The sequence below is a fragment of the Bufo gargarizans genome, chromosome 6 (genome assembly GCF_014858855.1).
Source record: "Bufo gargarizans isolate SCDJY-AF-19 chromosome 6, ASM1485885v1, whole genome shotgun sequence".
Classification (NCBI taxonomy): domain Eukaryota; kingdom Metazoa; phylum Chordata; class Amphibia; order Anura; family Bufonidae; genus Bufo; species Bufo gargarizans.
In genome coordinates, this window is record NC_058085.1 from 23,827,208 (window position 1) to 23,847,658 (window position 20,451).

The following is a 20,451-nucleotide window of genomic DNA, read 5'->3' on the forward strand; positions in this document are numbered from 1 at the left end:
CTGACACCTTATAGGAACCTGACAACACAATGATACAGTCATCACCCAGATCCCTTAATAGCGTTCCTGTATAATGTCCCAGCATTCCCAGCAGTGTCACCTCTCCAGTGAGCAGCTCAATCATCTTGTTGGCGAGTTCTAGGATCTTCTCTCTATTGATTTCCTCATGTATCAGGAGGTGAGGTGGAGGCCCCATGATTGGGCTCAGGGTTCTTCTCCATCCTTCAGACACAGGGTCCTGACAGCGCTCACTAGAGGTCTTCTTCACTACTGTGTAGTCCTGGTTATGGAGAGACACAGTAATAACTATCACTCCATACATCTCCAGAGTCCCTCACCTCTCCAGTCATCTCCATCTGTTAGTAACATAGAGAAGATGATGTAATGTGACATCATCAGAATCTCTCACCTCTCCAGTAAGCCGGAAGAGGATCTCTAGGGTGAGATTTATTATACTCTCCGCCATCTTGTCCCTGTCCATTCTTGTCCGGTCAATCAGGAGAAGAATCGTATATAGAAGATCTCCACTGAGCGGATCCTATATTGTAGGAACCTGAATGGAAAGAAAATGAGATGACGTAAAATCCTACAAAATCTCATGTAAAATACAACAACTGGAGATAAGAGGAGACATCGGAGGAGATAATAAAGTGTAGATGTTGTGTTCTCTCTTTTTATATGGATCGAAACATGTGTAAGGTCAAGGCAGTTTCATGATATGTCATAAAATCTAATATATATTATATACAAAAAACGTCCCCTGCTCCAGTCCACATTTCTGAGATCTCCTGGATATGTCTTCTATATAACGCTAATGATCAGTTATTTCCATCAGTTATTTTGAGCCAAAACCTGGCGCGGGAGAAAAACACAGAACAAGTGCAGATCTTCCCATTACAGCTGATCTCGGAGTCGCTTCACTGCTGGTCTGGGCTCAATAACTGAAGGAAATAACTGACCAAATAACTAACGTGTGAACTTTCTGCTGCCTGAGGTAAAAATTATAACTTCACCCAAATGCCAAATTTTCAACCTAACCCCTTCCCTCCAGATCGGCAGGGGTCCGACAGTCGGCACCCCTCCGATCGGCTGTGCGAAGAGAAGGCAGCGCTCATATGTTCACCTGATCACCGCAGCATTTGCAGGGGTGAGCAGGTAAACAGAGCAGAGAAGGCAGCACTTGGAGAGAAAAAAAAAGTGGACACCCCTTTAAAAACATACTAGGAAAACATTAAATAAAGCGCTACAGAACATACAGGGTCATACAGCGCCACATATGTACCTCTTACATCCAGTGATGTCTCCTCTGATGTAGATGTTCTCTTTCCACATCTTGGCGAGGCTGCCAAACAGCACAGGAGCGATGAGGCAGGTAAAGTCTCACTCCGACCCCCACAGAGGAATAAGAGGAGCCTGAGAGACCCGACTGTCTTAAAAAAATAGGTGGTATGTCTGTCTATGACCATGTATGCTATATAAAAGGGAAGGGGGGGGGGTTTTGTGGCTGCCCCATACTGTATAATGTCTTCTTGTGGCTGCCCCATACCGTATAACGTCTTCTTGTGGCTGCCCCCATATGGTATAACGTCTCTTTGTGGCTGCCCCCATACGGTATAACGTCTCCTTGTGGCTGCCCCCATACGGTATAACGTCTCCTTGTGGCTGCCCCCATACGGTATAACGTCTCCTTGTGGCTGCCCCCATACGGTATAACGTCTCCTTGTGGCTGCCCCCATACGGTATGTCTTCTTGTGGCTGCCCCCATACAGTATAATGTCTCCTTGTGGCTGCCCCCATACAGTATAATGTCTCCTTGTGGCTGCCCCCATACGGTATAACGTCTCCTTGTGGCTGCCCCATACGGTATAACGTCTCCTTGTGGCTGCCCCCATACGGTATAACGTCTCCTTGTGGCTGCCCCCATACGGTATAACGTCTCCTTGTGGCTGCCCCCATACGGTATAACGTCTCCTTGTGGCTGCCCCCATACGGTATAACGTCTCCTTGTGGCTGCCCCCATACGGTATGTCTTCTTGTGGCTGCCCCCATACAGTATAATGTCTCCTTGTGGCTGCCCCCATACAGTATAACGTCTCCTTGTGGCTGCATTTTTGCAGATGACACTAAACTGTGTAAAGTAATTAACACTGATGAGGACAGTATACTGCTACAGAGCGATCTGGATAGATTGGAGTCTTGGGCAGATAAGTGGCAGATGAGGTTTAACACTGACAAATGTAAAGTTATGCACATGGGAAGGAATAATGCAAGTCAACCGTACATACTAAATGGTAAAACACTCGGCAACACTGACATGGAAAAGGATCTAGGAATTTTAGTGAGACAGAAAACTAATTTGTAGAAACCAGTGTCAGGCAGCTGCTGCAAGGGGCAACTAGATAATGGTTTTCATCAAAAGGGGCATAGATGCCCGTGATAAGAACATAGTCCTGCCACTTTACAAGCCACTAGTCAGACCACACATGGAGTACTGTGTACAGTTCTGGGCTCCTGTAAACAAGGCAGACATAGCAGAGCTGGAGAGGGTCCAGAGGAGGGCAACTAAAGTAATAACTGGAATGGGTGGACTACAGTACCCTGAAAGATTATCAAAATTAGGGTTATTCACTTTAGAAAAAAAGACGACTGAGGGGAGATCTAATAACTATGTATAAATATATCAGGGGTCAGTACAAATATCACTCCCATCACCTATTTATCCCCAGGACTGTGACTAGGGGACCTCCTCTGCGTCTGGAGGAAAGAAGGTTTGTACACAAACATAGAAGAGGATTCTTTACGGTAAGAGCAGTGAGACTATGGAACTCTCTGCCTGAGGAGGTGGTGATGGTGAGTACAATAAAGGAATTCAAGAGGGGCCTGGATGCATTTCTGGAGTGTAATAATATTACAGGCTATAGCTACTAGAGAGGGGTCGTTGATCCAGGGAGTTATTCTGATTGCCTGATTGGAGTCGGGAAGGAATTTTCTATTCCCCTAAAGTGGGGGAAATTGGCTTCTACCTCACAGGGGTTTTTTGCCTTCCTCTGGATCAACTTGCAGGATGACAGGCCGAACTGGATGGACAAGTGTCTTTTTTCGGCTTTATGTACTATGTACTATGTTACTAACTGTTCACATGGTGCTACTTAGCGATGTTTTCTGCAAAAGTAGCAGGGATGAGATCAAAGCATAGCAGCTGGATGTGCGATTCATGTCTTGTCTTTCCTCTTAACTCATACTTCTCTATACTGTTGGCAGCGTGCCGCCCTGGTTACCCGGTACAACACACTGCCGACACCATAGAGAAGTCTGCAGGGTCCGGATTTTGCAGCATACAGTAAGTGCATACAGTACATGCACAAAGTCAGCAATTGCTCGTCAGTTGATTGAAGGGCCTCTTACACAGCCCGATTAGCGGACGGAGAACTTTCATATGAACACTTGTTGCCCAATAATCGCTCCTTGTAAAAGGGCCCTAGGGGTTAGGGTTGTTTCGATACTATAATAGAGTATTGTGATACTCGATACCATGCAAAAAATAAATAAAAAAACGCCAAAAAAGCCACGTGCATTCCGCATTTTATGAAATGACCGGCTTATAATCGAACAGTCCTATCCTATTTTTTGGGTCGACAAGGTGACTAAACAAAATGGCGATTCGCACAGTTTTTCTTTTTTGGCGTTCACAGCATAGGTGATTTCTTAAATATTTTACTAGTTTGGACTTTTCAGATGTGGTGATATGTAATATGTTTATTTATTTATTGTTTATATATTTTATATGTAAAATTGGGAAAGGGGGGATTTATAATTAATATTGGTGCATTTTTTAACTTTTTATTTAATAACTATTTCCCCCCCTTAGGGGCCAGAACCTGGGATCTTCTAATCCCTTGTCCCATTCACCCTGATTAGGGTGTGAGGGTCTGTTAGGGTGAATAGGACCCTCACATTCTCCCTGCTGCCCTGTGCACACAGCAGCAGGGAGGTTACCATGGACACCTTATAGCGTTCTGGTTGCCATGGTAACCGAACAGAGCCCCAGGATTACACTGCTGGGGCTCCAATCACAACTGCCACTGCCACCAATAAAGAGGAGGGGAGGGGACCCTGTGGTCACTGCCACCAATGATTGTAATACTGGGGGAGCGCACTACACCACAAATTATAATTATTGTTTATTACAAATACAGCTGGCAGCAGAAAAACATTGCCGGCACCCGACCTCTGACAGGGAGCTGCAATCAGCGTCATTTAACCCCTCAGGTGCCACACCTTAATTGCCACGGATCGCAGCACCCTGTCAGAGGTCAGGTGCCGGCAATGTGTTTCTGCCGCCTGTATTTGTAATGTATTAAACGTTAGTTATCACTGGTGGCGCAGTGCGCCCTCCCCTCCTCTTTGTTCCCACTGGTGCCAGCAGAGACAGCAGCAGCACTGCTTCCTTCTCCCCGTGCTGCTGAGAGAATAAGGCCGTGCTGAGAGCAGCGCGATCCATGTTCTCTGATACTGGGCTGTGCAGTAGCACAGGGGGGGATAAAGACTGCTTCCTTTTCCCCATGCTGCTGAGAGAACATGGCCGTGCTGAGAGCAGCGCGATCCATGTTCTCTGATACTGGGCTGTGCAGTAGTGGGGGGGGGGGTAGACTGCTTCCTTCTCCCCGTGCTGCTGAGAGAACATGGTCGTGCTGAGAGCAGCACGATCCATGTTCTCTGATACTGGGCTGCGCAGCAGCACGGGGGGGGGGGGGGGGGGGGGAGACTGCTTCCTTCTCCCCGTGCTGCTGAGAGAACATGGCCGTGCTGAGAGCAGCGCGATGCATGTTCTCTGATACTAGACTGTGCAGTAGCACAGGGGGGGATAGAGACTGCTTCCTTTTCCCCGTGCTGCTGAGAGAACATGGCCGTGCTGAGAGCAGCACAATTCATGTTCTCTGATACTGGGCTGTGCATAACAGATTATCTGACAGATTTTATGGCCAATTATTGGTCAAATGGCGGTTTACACAGATCTTTTGTTACACACAGGAATTATTGGTCTAATTGGACAGAAATTGGTGACATAATCTGATGGTGTAAATGCACTTTTCTGACCATTCCTTATCTACTTGTCCCTGGTCCACAGCGATGGTCTTCAATCTGAGACCGGGCAGAATGCAGTTTCTGGTAATGGGACTCTGGTGATGAAGGGGTTACTGGATGGCCTCGGATCTTTTACTCAGAAGCAGTTGCTCTGAAGCGGATGTCAGCGTGACGAGAGAGAAGGACGAAGAGCCTGCGCAGGGGGTTACCAAATGTTATTACAGGTTATATATATTTTATGTAATTCAATGTTTTATAAATAAAATAAAAAAGGTAAATAATGTATTTTACAAAATAGCACAAAGGGAGTTTCAGATTCAGTTTACAATAACCAGAGGTCGCAATAACGCCTGTACAAGCGTCATAGACGGTATGTCCTGCAGAAGCTTGGGTTGTTTTTTAAATATTTGTTAGAAGAAACAAAGGCTGAGTTCATAAAGTGCGTCATCGGTGAATATACGTGCTGCTAATGTGTCAGAGGAATCCTGGCCTAACCACCGGTAAGGTCCCTTTCACACGGGCGAGTATTCCGCGCGGGTGCAATGCGTGAGGTGAACGCATTGCACCCGCACTGAATCCGGACCCATTCACTTCTATGGGGCTGTGCACACGAGCGGTGATTTTCACGCATCACTTGTGCGTTGCGTGAAAATCGCAGCATGCTCTATTTTGTGCGTTTTCCACGCAACGCAGGCCCCATAGAAGTGAATGGGGCCGCGTGAAAATCACAAGCATCCGCAAGCAAGTGCGGATGCGGTGCGATTTTTCACGCATGGTTGCTAGGAGACGATCGGGCTGGGGACCCGATCTGTATTATTTTCCCTTATAACATGGTTATAAGGGAAAATAATAGCATTCTGAATACAGAATGCAAAGTAAAATAGTGATGGAGGGGTTAAAAATAAAAAATAAATTTACTCCCCGCGTCCACTTGATCGCATAGTTGCGTATCTCTGTCTTCATCTGTAATGTTGAGCTGCCGGCTAAGGACCTGTGGTGACGTCACATCACATGGTCCCTCACCATGGTGATGAACCATGTGATGAGCACAGTGACGTCATCAAAGGTCCTATTCCTGTGCACAGCAAAGAAGAAGACAGAAGAGAAGCCGGGCTGCGCGATCAAGTGGATTAAGGTGAGTTAAATTATTTTTTATTTTTTCAACCCCTCCAGCGCTATTGTACTAAGCATTCTGTATTCAGAATGCTATTACTTTCCCTTATAACCATGTTATAAGGGAAAATAATACAATCTACAGAACACCTAACCCAAACCCGAACTTCTGTGAAGAAGTTCGGGTTTGGGTACCAAACATGCCGATTTTTCTCATGCGCGTGCAAAACACATTACAATGTTTTGCACTCGCGCGGAAAAATTGCGCATTTTCCCGCAACGCACCCGCATCTTATCTGGACCAAAAACATGACGCCAGTGTGAAAGAGGCCTAAAACAATGAAAAAATAGTCTGGGAAACAGTCATTTCTATGTGAGCCGGCTATATCCCATCACTCAGAGGGACCTCTCCTACATGACACCTTCTCAGTATATAATAGAAAAGGTCCTTCTGGAGTCCGGGAAATAGTCATTTCTATATGAGCTGGCTAAATCCCATCACTCAGAGGGACCTCTCCTACATGACACCTTCTCTGTATTTAATAGATGGAGAAGGTCCTTCTGCAGTCCGGGAAATAGTCATTTCTATATGAGACGGCTACCGTATTTTTCGCCCCATAAGACACACTTTTTCTCCCCCCAAAATGGGGGGAAAATGCCCCTGCGTCTTATGGGGCGAATGTTGGCAGTTTTACATCACAAGCTGCGATGTACGAGCAAGCGGGGGAGGGACTGGGAGGAGGAGCTGGGGGCTGGCAATAGCGGCGGGGCGGTGCAGTCACTGTACTATAGCCCCGCCGCTCCGGTGTACTAATATAAAATGTCTTATTCAATTAATAGTTATTATACTTGCCCCCCAACTCCTAATATTACCGTACATCCTAACAGCTTCAGTAGAATGCAGGAAGGCAAGCCGGGCGGGCGGCAGCGTAACTCCCTGATGTCACGTGCCTGCGCCGCCTACTTTATAAATGAAGCAGGCGGCGCAGGCAAGTGACGTCAGTGAGTGATAAGCCGGCCGCCCGGCCTGCATGCCTGGGTTGTACTGAAGCGGTTAGGATATACGGTACTATTAGGAGTTGGGGGGCATGTTTAATAACTATTAATTGAATCAGACATTTTATATTAGTATACCGGAGCGGCGGGGGCGGGATGTGTGGATGACATTTTTATGGGGGACATCTGTGGATGGCACAGTTATGGGCTGGGGGGGGGGGGGTGTGTGGATGGCACAGTTATGGGCTGGGGGGGGGGGGGGAGTGGATGGCACTGTTATGGGGTGGGGGGTCTGTGGATGCCACCCACAGATCCCCCCTCTAACAGTGCCACCCACAGATCCCCCCTCTAACAGTGCCATCCACAGATCCCACCTCTAACAGTGCCATCCACAGATCCCACCTCTAACAGTGCCACCCACAGATCCCCCCTCTAACAGTGCCACTCACAGATCCCCCTCTAACAGTGCCACCCACAGATCCCCCCTCTAACAGTGCCATCCACAGATCCCACCTCTAACAGTGCCACCCACAGATCCCCCCTGTAACAGTGAAAGCCATAGATCCCTTCCGTAACAGTGTCTGTCACAGATCCCCCCCATAACAGTGTGCGTCATCCACAGATCCCCCCATAACAGTGTCAGTCATCCACAGAGCCCCCCAAAACAGTGTCAGTCATCCACAGATCCCCCCATAACAGTGTCCGTCATCCACAGATCCCCAGTAATAGTGTCATCCACAGACCACCATTAGCTCCAAACCCACCAAACACACAGCACACCTTTTGGTTAAAAATATATTTTTTCTTATTTTCCTCCCCAAAAACCTAGGTGCGTCTTATGGGCTGGTGCGTCTTATAGGGCGAAAAATACAGTAAATCCCATCACTCAGAGGGACCTCTCCTACATGACACCTTCTCAGTATGTAATACAGGCATCCTCAAACTCCGGCCCTCCCGCTGTTACAAAACTACAACTCCCAAAATGCCAGAACAGCCTACAGGTATCAGCCTACAGCAGGGCATTGTGGGAGTTGTAGTTTTACAACAGCTGGAGGGCCACAGTTTGAGGATGCCTGATGTAATAGATGGAGAAGGTCCTTCTGGAGTCCGGGAAATAGTCATGTCTATATGAGCCGGCTAAGGGTACTTTCACACTTGCGTTGTTTGATTCCGGCAGGCAGTTCCGTTGCCTGAACTATATGCAAACGTATGTCATTTTTTTCTGAATGATCAGGCATTTTTCAGACTGATCAGGATCCTGATCAGTCTGAAAAATGCCTGATCAGGCAGAAAAATGCATTGCAATACCGGATCCGTTTTTACGGTGTCATCAGGCAAAACGGATCAGGTATTTATTTTTTTCTCATTTTTAGAGGTCTGCGCGTGTGCAGACCGAAAGGACGGATCCGGCACTAATACATTCCTATGGAAAAAAAATGCCGGATCCGGAATTCAGGCAAGTCTTCAGTTTTTTTCCCCGGACATAAAACCGTAGCATGCTATGGTTTTCTCTTTTGCCTGATCAGTTAAAATGACTGAACTGAAGACATCCTGATGCATCCTGAACGGATTACTCTCCATTCAGAATGCATGGGAATATGCCTGATGAGTTTTTTTTCTGGTATAGAGCCCCTAGGACGGAACTCTATGTCGGAAAAGAAAAACGCTAATGTGAAAGTAGCCTAAATACCATCACTCAGAGGGACCTCTCCTACATGACACTTTCTCAGTATATAATAGAAAAGGTCCTTCTGGAGTCCGGGAAATAGTCATTTCTATGTGAGCCGGCTAAATCCCATCACTCAGAGGGACCTCTCCTACATGACACCTTCTCAGTATATTATATTAGTGGTTTGGAGACAGCACACCAGAGTCAGCAAGTAGCTTTGTATTCAATCTTTATTTTACCAGTGGTTATTGCTTATAGCAAAGTTTCGGGCCCAGTTCGGTGCCCTTTGTCAAGCTGTGTGGCCGGTCATGATACTTCCACGGCGTGCGGTATCAGTATATAATAGATGGAGAAGGTCCTTCTGAAGTCCGGGAAATAGTCATGTCTATATGAGCCGGCTAAATCCCATCACTCAGAGGGACCTCTCCTCCATGTCACCTTCTCAGTAAATAATAGATGGAGATGGTCCTTCTGGAGTCCGGTAAATAGTCATTTCTATATGAGCTGGCTAAATACCATGACTCAGAGGGACCTCTCCTACATGACACCTTCTCAGTATGTAATAGATGGAGATGGTCCTTCTGGAGTCCGGTAAATAGTCATTTCTATATGAGCCGGCTAAATCCCATCACTCAGAGGGACCTCTCTTACATGACACCTTCTCAGTATGTAATAGATGGAGATGGTCCTTCTGGAGTCTGGGAAATAGTCATGTCTATATGAGCCGGCTAAATCCCATCACTCAGAGGGACCTCTCCTCCATGTCACCTTCTCAGTAAATAATAGATGGAGATGGTCCTTCTGGAGTCCGGTAAATAGTCATTTCTATATGAGCTGGCTAAATACCATGACTCAGAGGGACCTCTCCTACATGACACCTTCTCAGTATGTAATAGATGGAGATGGTCCTTCTGGAGTCCGGTAAATAGTCATTTCTATATGAGCCGGCTAAATCCCATCACTCAGAGGGACCTCTCCTACATGTCACCTTCTCAGTATGTAATAGATGGAGAAGATCCTTCTGGAGTCTGGGAAATAGAAAATAACTATAAGGACTTTATTATCCACTGTTCACCTGTGTTAATTTAGTCAATGCTACAAAAACCACAGAGGAGATAGCACTTTTTTTGGACACGTTGACGGAGCTAGCGCATTCAGAGAAACAGTTATTAGATGGCCCCATAGTCCTGCAGGAAATTCAGCATGCAATATTATGTATGGCAAAAGGAAAGACTCCTGGTCCGGATGGCTTCCCTGTGGAGAGGTACAATTTCCAGATTGAGGAAGTGAGTCAGAGGCTCAGTAAGCTATTCATGTATGCTCTGGAGGGTGGGGCCTTACCAACATCATTCCATGAAGCTAGTATAGTGGTCATACACAAAGCAGGGAAGCCCCCGGATCAGTGTGGCTCATATAGGCCCATATCGTTGATAAATTCAGATGCTAAGCTATTGGCTAAGGTGCTGGCTAGTAGATTGGCCTCAGTCATTACATCGGTAGTAGGCATGGATCAATCTGGTTTCATGCCCGGGAAAACGACAGACATAACCCTGAGACGCCTTTTTACAAACCTACAAATCACACATGATAATGCAGGCAGCAGAGCGATTGTCTCGTTGGATAACGAAAAGGCGTTCGATTCGGTGGAGTGGGGATTTATGTGGGAAATCCTAAAGAAAATGGGGGTTCCCAAGAACTCCCTCCAGTGGTTGCATCTGCTATATTTACAACCGACGGCTAGGGTAAGAGTCAATGGGTATTTGTCTAAGTCGTTTGCGCTGAAAAGAGGCACCAGACAGGGGATGTCCTTTGTCACCCCTTCTGTTTGCTTTAGTAATGGAACCGCTGTCGGTGTATATAGCAGGCAGTAATAGAATACAAGGCTGGGACATTGCAGGTATATCCGAGAAGATCTCGCTTTACACGGAGGATATGCTGATATACTTGGGAGATTCTTTGGAAGCCTTACTGGAGATAGTGGATTTATATGGAACATTTTCAGGACTACGGGTCAATTGGGCCAAATCGGCATTATACTTGGTTGATGAGTTTTCCTCCCAGAGCGTCTCACCCAGGTCATCACTTCAGGTGGTGAGTAACTTCACCTACCTGGGGATAGTCGTACATAAAGATGTCACCCAGTTTATAGCTTTGAACATAAACCCGGTAGTCAAATACATCTCGCAAAAACTAAAAGCTTGGGAGGCGCTACCACTGTCACTGATAGGGCGCATCAATATATTTAAAATGATCCTTCTTCCTAAGCTACTATACATTTATAGAGCAACTCCTTTAACTTTGCAGAAATCTCATTTTCAGACCCTAGATCGCTTACTAACACCCTTTTTATGGAATAACTCCATTCCTCGCATAGCTAGGGATACTTTGAGAGAGGTGGCCTGGCACTTCCGGATATGTACCTATACTACATTGCAACGCAACCAAATTATGCTGCTGGGTGGATTAAGGCAGACCCTTATAACCCGGCGGTGGTATTGGAGGCGACCCTCATGGGGTCGTTTGAAGCTATGACGAACTAAGGCCTCTTTTACACTTGCGTTGTCCGGATCCGGCGTGTACTCCACTTGCCGGAATTACACGCCGGATCCGGAAAAACGCAAGTGTACTGAAAGCATTTGAAGACTGATCTGTCTTCAAAATTCGTTCAGTGTTACTATGGCAGCCAGGACGCTATTAAAGTCCTGGTTGCCATAGTAGTAGTGGGGAGCGGGGGAGCGGTATACTTACAGTCCGTGCGGCTCCCGGGCGCTCCAGAGTGATGTCAGAGCGCCCCATGCGCATGGATGATGTGCCATGCGATAACGTCATCCATGTGCGTGGGGCGCCCTGACGTCACTCTGGAGCACCCCGGGAGCCGCACGGACGGTAAGTATACTGCTCCCCCGCTCCCCACTACACTTTACCATGGCTGCCAGGACTTTAGCGTCCCGGTAGCCATGGTAACCATTCAGAAAAAGCTAAACGTCGGATCCGGCAATGCGCCAAAACGACGTTTAGCTTAAGGCCGGATCCGGATCAATGCCTTTCAATGGGCATTCATTCCGGATCCGACCTTGCGGCAAGTCTTCAGGATTTTTGGCCGGAGCAAAAAGCGCAGCATGCTGCTGTATTTTCTCCGGCCAAAAAACGTTCCGTTCCGGAACTGAAGACATCCTGATGCATCCTGAACGGATTTCTCTCCATTCAGAATGCATGGGGATAATCCTGATCAGGATTCTTCCGGCATAGAGCCCCGACGACGGAACTCTATGCCGGAAGAAAAGGACGCAGGTGTGAAAGAGCCCTTAGTGTACAGAAGCAGGGAAATACCCGGTTAAACATCTTACTACACTAATGGTGGGGGTGATCAATGCATGGAATACTTTTGCGGGGGTGAGAGGGGATAGAGAGGAAAGCAATATACTATCCCCAGTAATGCCCTTGTGGGGAAATCCCAAACTTGTGGAACTAAATTCTCTGCTCGATTTAGAGTTCTGGCCGCGAAAGGACGTCAAATACCTTACGCAAGTGTATGAAGACTTTTTTTTTAAAACATTTTCAACCTTGCAAACGGAATACAAACTGCCACAAGCATCTCTTTTTAGATTTTTCCAACTGAGACATGCTTGCGAATCCCAGTTTGGGGCTGGTCCTTTGAGGCTAGAATATAGTGCAGTAGAGAAAATTGCCAGACGGGCAAATCATACTAAAATGGTGTCGTCTTTTTACGCTTTCCTTCTATCCTCCTGGCCTTCGCCGATGACAAGAACTTTTCTTAAAGTATAACTGTCATCTTTTTTTTGGGGGGGGGGGAGTATTGGATTGTGGTGATTAATATCTCCTTGGTGGCCCTATTTCAACTTTTCACTGTGTATTCAATTACCCCTTAATTCCACATTTTTGTTCCCTGTACTGCCTGCTTTTACCTGGGCTTAAAATAGGTTTGTTATGCAGGGTCCGTCTATGTGTTGAAGGACGGAGGACGCAGAAGCATGCAGCCTGCAAGGTCACATCACTGACAGCCAGGGACTGTAGGTAAATGATTAAAGCCAGGTCCTCCCCAGCAGCTGATAACAGTGCCTGGGCTGTGTGCACTTCTCCCTGTCCCTGCGCTTGGCAGACACTCCCTCACTCAGCAGAGCTGGAGAAGGCAGAGTTGAAGCAGCGCAGACCAGGGAAGGGAGATCTGCTGCCTGCTCAGTGTATAAATGAAAGCAACATGTGGTAAGAGGACCCCTTTGTGCTGCAGGAGATTAAGGTCCTACCTGTTATGGGAAATACCCCATTCACACTGCATCTATGCAGGACCTCACCACTAGGGGGCAAGAAGGTCCTACCTGTTATGGTAAATAGACGCTGCTGTAGAGTCTGAAAGATTCCTACACCCGTAAGTGACGCGACCGCACCCGAATCAGCTGGAGTCGGGGGGGGGGGGGGGGAATCTGGATTCATAAAAATAATTGCACCACAGCAGGAGAAGCACCTTCTTCATTTGCATGCGTGAAACCGTACACAGGGACCGCGCGTGCGCACTCAGGGGTAGGTAGGTTTTTCAGTGCAAAATGTTCCATCAGATCTCCCTACCCCTGAGCGCGGACACATCATCTGGAGCAGTTCAGCCTCACCACATCGCAGAGCTGAGTGCAGGATATTGGGGTCATGTGACGAGTGTTCTACTTACCTGGGGGCAGGCGTGTCCTCCTCTGACAACCCTTCACTATGGAGCCTCCTGGGCTGTAATTTCTACCACCATGCAGGAGTCGGGCTCCAGGCTGTGATGCAGGAGAAGGTACAGGACCTGTGATGATGTCATGACCATGTGACCATGTGTGGGCGGAGTCAGGCTGTGCTGCAGGAGAAGGTACAGGACCTGTGATGATGTCATGACCATGTGATCAGGTGTGGGAGGAGTCAGGCTGTGCTGCAGGAGAAGGTACAGGACCTCTGATGATGTCATGACCATGTGATCAGGTGTGGGAGGAGTCATGGAGATCACATGACCAGGTTTATCTGCTCTGTGTGTGAGACTCTGCTCTGCTGTGTGGAATCCCAGTCTGTATGTAGCAGAGCTGTAAGCCTGTGATGTCTGTATAGATGAGCTGTATCCGTGTAATGTCTGTGTAGTTGAGCTGTATTTGCATACAACCAAGCTGTTTATGTGTAATATGCCTCTAAAGACTTGTATCAGTGTGTGCAGCAGAGCTGTGTATGTGTAATGTTCAGTTACTACAGCTGAGTCTTTGTCATGTCCATGTAGCAGAGCTGTGTACAGTTGCAAGAAAAAGTATGTGAACCCTTTGGAATGATATGGATTTCTGCACAAATTGGTCATAAAATGTGATCTGATCTTCATCTAAGTCACAACAATAGACAATCACACAGTCTGCTTAAACTAATAACACACAAATAATTAAATGTTACCATGTATTTATTGAACACACCATGTAAACTTTCACAGTGCAGGTGGAAAAAGTATGTGAACCCTTGGATTTAATAACTGGTTGAACCTCCTTTGGCAGCAATAACTTCAACCAAACGTTTCCTGTAGTTGCAGATCAGACGCGCACACGGGTCAGGAGTAATTCTTGACCGTTCCTCTTTACAGAACTGTTTCAGTTCAGCAATATTCTTGGGATGTATGGTGTGAATCTCCTTCTTGAGGTCATGCCACAGCATCTCAATCGGGTTGAGGTCAGGACTCTGACTGGGCAACTCCAGAAGGCGTTTTTTCTTCTATGCTTTGGGTTGTTGTCCTGTTATAACATCCATCTTCTGTTGAGCTTCAGCTGGTGGACAGATGGCCTTAAGTTCTCCTGCAAAATGTCTTGATAAACTTGGGAATTCATTTTTCCTTCGATGATAGCAATCCGTCCAGGCCCTGACGCAGCAGCCCCAAACCATGATGCCCCCACCACCATACTTCACAGTCGGGATGAGGTTTTGATGTTGGTGGGCTGTGCCTCTTTTTCTCCACACATAGTGTTGTGTGTTTCTTCCAAACAACTCAACTTTGGTTTTATCTGTGGACAGAATATTTTGCCAGTGCTGCTGTGGAACATCCAGGTGCTCTTGTGCAAACTGTAAACGTGCAGCAATGTTTTTTTGGACAGCAGTGGCTTCCTCTGTGATATCCTCCCATGAAATCCATTCTTGTTTAGTGATTTATGTATCGTAGATTCGCTAAGAGGGATGTTAGCATATGCCAGAGACTTTTGTAAATCTCTAGCTGACACTCTAGGATTCTTCTTCACCTCATTGAGCAGTCTGCGCTGTGCTCTTGCAGTCATCTTTACAGGACGGCCACTCCTAGGGAGAGTAGCAGCAGTGCTTAACTTTCTCCATTTATAGACAATTTGTCTTACCGTGGACTGATGAACAGCAAGGCTTTCGGAGATACTTTTATAACCCTTTCCAGCTTTATGCAAGTCAACAATTCTTAATCGTAGGTCTTCTGAGAGCTCTTTTGTGTGAGGCATCATTCACATCAGGCAATGCTTCTTGTGAAAAGCAAACCCAGAACTGGTGTGTGTTTTTTATAGGGCAGGGCAGCTGTAACCAACATCTCCAATCTCATCTCATTGATTGGACTCCAGTTGGCTGACACCTCACTCCAATTAGCTCTTGGAGATGTCAATAGTCTAGGGGTTCACATACTTTTTCCACCTGCACTGTGAATGTTTACATGGAGTGTTCAATAAAAACATGGTAACATTTAATTATTTGTGTGTTATTAGATTAAGCAGACTGTGATTGTCTATTGTTGTGACTTAGATGAAGATCAGATCACATTTTTTGACCAATTTGTACAGAAATCCATCTAATTCCAAAGGGTTCATATACTTATTCTTGCAACTGTATGTGTAATGTTCAGTTACTACAGCTGAGTCTCTGTCATGTCCATGTAGCAGAGCTGTGTATGTGTAATGTTCAGTTACTACAGCTGAGTCTCTGTCATGTCCATGTAGCAGAGCTGTGTATGTGTAATGTTCAGTTACTACAGCTGAGTCTCTGTCATGTCCAAGTAGCAGAGCTGTGTATGTGTAATGTTCAGTTACTACAGCTGAGTCTTTGTCATGTCCATGTAGCAGAGCTGTGTATGTGTAATATTCAGTTACTACAGCTGAGTCTTTGTCATGTCCATGTAGCAGAGCTGTGTATGTGTAATGTTCAGTTACTACAGCGGAGTCTGTCATGTCCATGTAGCAGAGCCGGCGATGTAATCTGCTGGTATCGGGGCTCTGTGTGTGCTCAGGAGATGTTTAGGGGTAACTCTGTCCCTTTTATCCGTATCAGTTATTAGAAATGATGTAAGCAATATCCAGGGGTCAAGTCCTGGGGAAAAAAAAGTGTGGGAACTCACCTAAGATACACTGCCACCCCGACCCCCAAAGAAAATAAAAATATACATATATTTCGCAGACAATTCAGTGCAACATAAAATGTAAACAAAAAATGGAATTTGCGCTATATGTCTGTTCAGACATAATTCGTCTCTTTCATATTATAAGCTCCCCTTATATATAATTTACTTACAGTTCTGAAGACTGACAGGCTTGACCTCGGGTGCTGGCTGGCTTGGCCTCGGGTGCTGGCTGGCTTGGCTTCAGGGGTGCTGACTGGCTTGGCCTCAGGGGTGCTGACTGGCTTGGCCTCAGGGGTGCTGACTGGCTTGGCCTCAGGGGTGCTGGCAGGCTTGGCCTCAGGGGTGCTGGCTGGCTTGGCCTCAGGGGTGCTGGCTGGCTTGGCCTCAGGGGTGCTGGCAGGCTTGGCCTCAGGGGTGCTGGCTGGCTTGGCCTCAGGGGTGATGGCTGGCTTGGCCTCAGGGGTGCTGACTGGCTTGGCCTCAGGGGTGCTGACTGGCTTGGCCTCAGGGGTGCTGGCAGGCTTGGCCTCAGGGGTGCTGGCAGGCTTGGCCTCAGGGGTGCTGGCTGGCTTGGCCTCAGGGGTGCTGGCAGGCTTGGCCTCAGGGGTGCTGGCAGGATTGGCCTCAGGGGTGATGGCTGGCTTGGCCTCAGGGGTGCTGGCTGGCTGGCTGGCTTGGCTTCAGGGGTGCTGACTGGCTTGGCCTCAGGGGTGCTGACTGGCTTGGCCTCAGGGGTGCTGACTGGCTTGGCCTCAGGGGTGCTGGCAGGCTTGGCCTCAGGGGTGCTGGCTGGCTTGGCCTCAGGGGTGATGGCTGGCTTGGCCTCAGGGGTGCTGGCAGGATTGGCCTCAGGGGTGATGGCTGGCTTGGCCTCAGGGGTGCTGGCTGGCTTGGCCTCAGGGGTGATGGCTGGCTTGGCCTCAGGGGTGCTGGCAGGATTGGCCTCAGGGGTGCTGACAGGATTGGCAGGGCAGAAGGAGTGTGGGAGACTGTGAGGTCTTTTTTCTCCAGAGAAAAAAAAATCATTACACCTCAGGTCAGACCAGCAATCAGACCCCGAATGTTAATCAGACCTCAGCTGACAGCACCAATAAGATCCCCAATGTAAATAAGACCCCAATAAGACCTCAGCTCAGACCCCAATATGATTGACCCCCAATCAGACCTCAGATAAGAGCCCCATGCCTCATAGCAGCCGCCAGTAGCCTCATAGCAGCCTCATAGCAGCCCCCAGTAGCCTCTCTATCAGCCCCCAGTGCTTCTCACCAGCCCTGAGTGCCTTTCACCAGCCCCCAGTGCCTCTCCATCAGCCCCCAGTGCCTCTCCACCGGCCCCCAGTGCCTCTCCATCAGCTCCCAGTGCCTCTCACCAGTGTCCCCCCAGTGCCTCTTCATTAACCCCCAGTGCGCCCTCCCAGGTATTAAAATCAATGGTGGGCAGTGCATCCTCCCCGGTATTAAAATGATTGGTGGGCAGTGCACCCTCCCCGGTATTAAAATGATTGGTGGGCAGTGCACCCTCCCCGGTATTAAAATCAATGGTGGGCAGTGCACCCTCCCCGTTATTAAAATATTAAAGTCATTGGTGGGCAGTGCGCCCTCCCCAGTATTAAAATCATTGGTGGGCAGTGTGCCCTCCCCAGTATTAAAATCATTGGTGGGCAGTGCGCCCTCCCCGGTATTAAAATCATTGGTGAGCAGTGCGCCCCCCCCCTCCCCCGTATTAAAATAATTGGTGGGCAGTGCGCCATTCCCCTCCCCCCCCCCGGTATTTAAATCATTGGTGGGCAGTGCACCCTCCCCCCCTCCCCCCCTCCCCGGTATTAAAATCATTGGTGGGCAGTGCGCCCTCCCCCCCCATCATTGGTGGCAGAGGCAGTTCCGATCAGAGTCCCAGCAGTGTATTGCCTACAGCCAGGACGCTACTGAAGTCCTGTCTGGCTGCCATGGTCAGTTAGTTAGCAGCATACGTACATGCGCTGTGGCCGCCCGGCGCTCCTCCTTCTTGTAACTCACAGGTCTGTGCGGCACATTGCTTATAGCAATGCGCCGCACAGACCTGTGACAAGTTACAAGAAGAAGGATCAACCGGGCGGCCACAGTGCAGGTAAGTATATTGCTGCAGAGTAACTGGCCATGGCAGACAGGACTTCTGTAGCGTCCTGGCTGCCATGGAAACCGATCGGAGCCCCAGCAATACACTGCTGGGACTCAGATCGGAACTGCCCCTGCCACCAATGATGGGGGGAGGGCGCACTGCCCACCAATGATTTTAATACTGGGGAGGGCGCACTGCCCACAAATGATTTTAATACCGGAATACCGGCGGGGGGAGTGAACAATGCCCACCAATGATTTTAATACCGAGGAGGGGGGGCTACACTGCCCACCAATGATGTATCATCCCCATAACGCCTTGGATTTAGAATATGCCATCGGATTGGAGTTTTCTCCAACCGATGGTATATTTTAGCTTCAAGCGTTACCTACAGACGACCAGGAAGTGGTGAGTACAAAGCATCACTGCTTCCTGGTCCTTTTGCCTGGCATTAAAGACTGGCAGCCCTGAAAGAGAACGGCGTTCCTGCTATGAAAAAAGTGCAGGAGCGCCGTTCCCACACGTCCCGCATGACTCGAGCCCTGGCAATACCTTATGTTGGGGGAGATGTAGGATTTCCACTGTGGAGGAAAAAGAGGATTAAAATTATCTTATTACTGTTATTTCTAGTGTTAGCACATGAACGGCCGCGCTGTGGGGATTTTCTTTGAAGTTGATTTGAGCTTGTCTGCTGCTCCAATGGGGGAACATGGGCCTCGTTCTCATGACTAGCAGGGGCCCCAAACGAATGGACCCCCACAATCAGTATATAGGAGATAAGTTCCCTTGTTTCAGTCTTGTATCATTGGCTGAATTTCAAAGATGAGATTTGAGTCTTTGTAGATTAGAAAAAAAAGCATCCGACGACGATGAAGAACCGCAGACATGTTGGACAGATTGTGATCGGAGGCAGGACAGGCTTGGAGAGGTAAAGCGGTGATTAGTGTGACGGGGGATGGGGAGAAGGCGGGAAGGTTGTCCTCAGTGACAGCGGTAAAGCGGGTTATGTGGGAAGAGCAGCGAGTAGTAACGTAGAGAGGCTGAGAGGACGGCGGCTCCGAGCTTCATCTAACGCTGCCGATGGTTTAGAGATGAGAGGCATAGTCCTCAGCTGAGATGAGGGGTGTCAGACGGGGTACGGGGGGGGGCAGAGGGAGGTAAAGGTATGAAATAATTATTTGGGGTTGTGGGACAGAGACAACGTAATAGAACTGAAGAAGTCCTGCTGTGAGGAGGTGAGAGCAGACATGAAGCTGCTTCTCTGTAGGTCATGAAGTCTTCTTTCTGGACTCTGGAAGCCTCAGCTTTTCTGTTTGGTTTGTGCCCGGGAGTCTGAGAAAAGGGCACATACGACTCTCGAAGTCACCTGTTGCCGCTGTTTTTTTCTTTGTTAAGAAAAAAGATGGTTCTTTAAGACCTTGTCTGGATTTCAGGGAGCTGAACAGTATCACTATTCGTGACCCTTATCCGCTTCCTCTGATCCCGGACCTGTTTAACCAGATTGTTGGGGCTAAAGTCTTTTCCAAATTAGATCTAAGAGCGGCATACAACCTGGTCAGGGTCAGAGAAGGAGACGAATGGAAGACGGCCTTCAATACCCCTGAGGGCCATTTTGAGAATTTGGTTATGCCTTTTGGTTTGATGAATGCCCCAGCCGTTTTTCAGCATTTCGTGAACAGCATTTTTAATCATTTAATGGGAAAATTTGTATTAGTGTATTTGGATGACATTTAGATTTTTTCTCCTGATTTCAAAACTCATAAGGAACACTTACGTCAGGTCTTGCTCATCCTGCGGGAGAATAAATTATACGCGAAACTGGAAAAATGTGTGTTTGCGGTTCCAGAAATTCAATTTCTGGGGTTTCTTCTCTCCGCTTCTGGTTTTCGCATGGACCCCGAGAAGGTCCGCGCTGTGCTTGAGTGGGAGCTTCCTGAGAATCAGAAGGCACTGATGCGTTTTTTGGGCTTTGCCAATTATTACAGGAAGTTTATTTTGAATTATTCCTCTATTGTTAAACCACTCACTGATATGACCAGAAAGGGGTGGTCGGTAGAGGCGCGTAAGGCCTTTTCTAATATCAAGAAGAGTTTTGCTTCCGCTCCCATCTTGGTACAACCTGATATTT

General features: G+C 47.8%; 1 long non-coding RNA gene across 1 annotated transcript; it reads right to left on the reverse strand.

Annotated features, from left to right (window-relative positions):
- Positions 1 to 222: 222 nt before the first annotated feature.
- On the reverse strand, positions 223 to 13,675 carry LOC122940468. Its single transcript, XR_006390289.1, has 3 exons — positions 13,545 to 13,675; positions 410 to 553; positions 223 to 280 (listed from the first exon to the last, which is right to left on the reverse strand). It is a non-coding gene; the product is annotated as an uncharacterized LOC122940468 (long non-coding RNA).
- Positions 13,676 to 20,451: the final 6,776 nt, after the last annotated feature.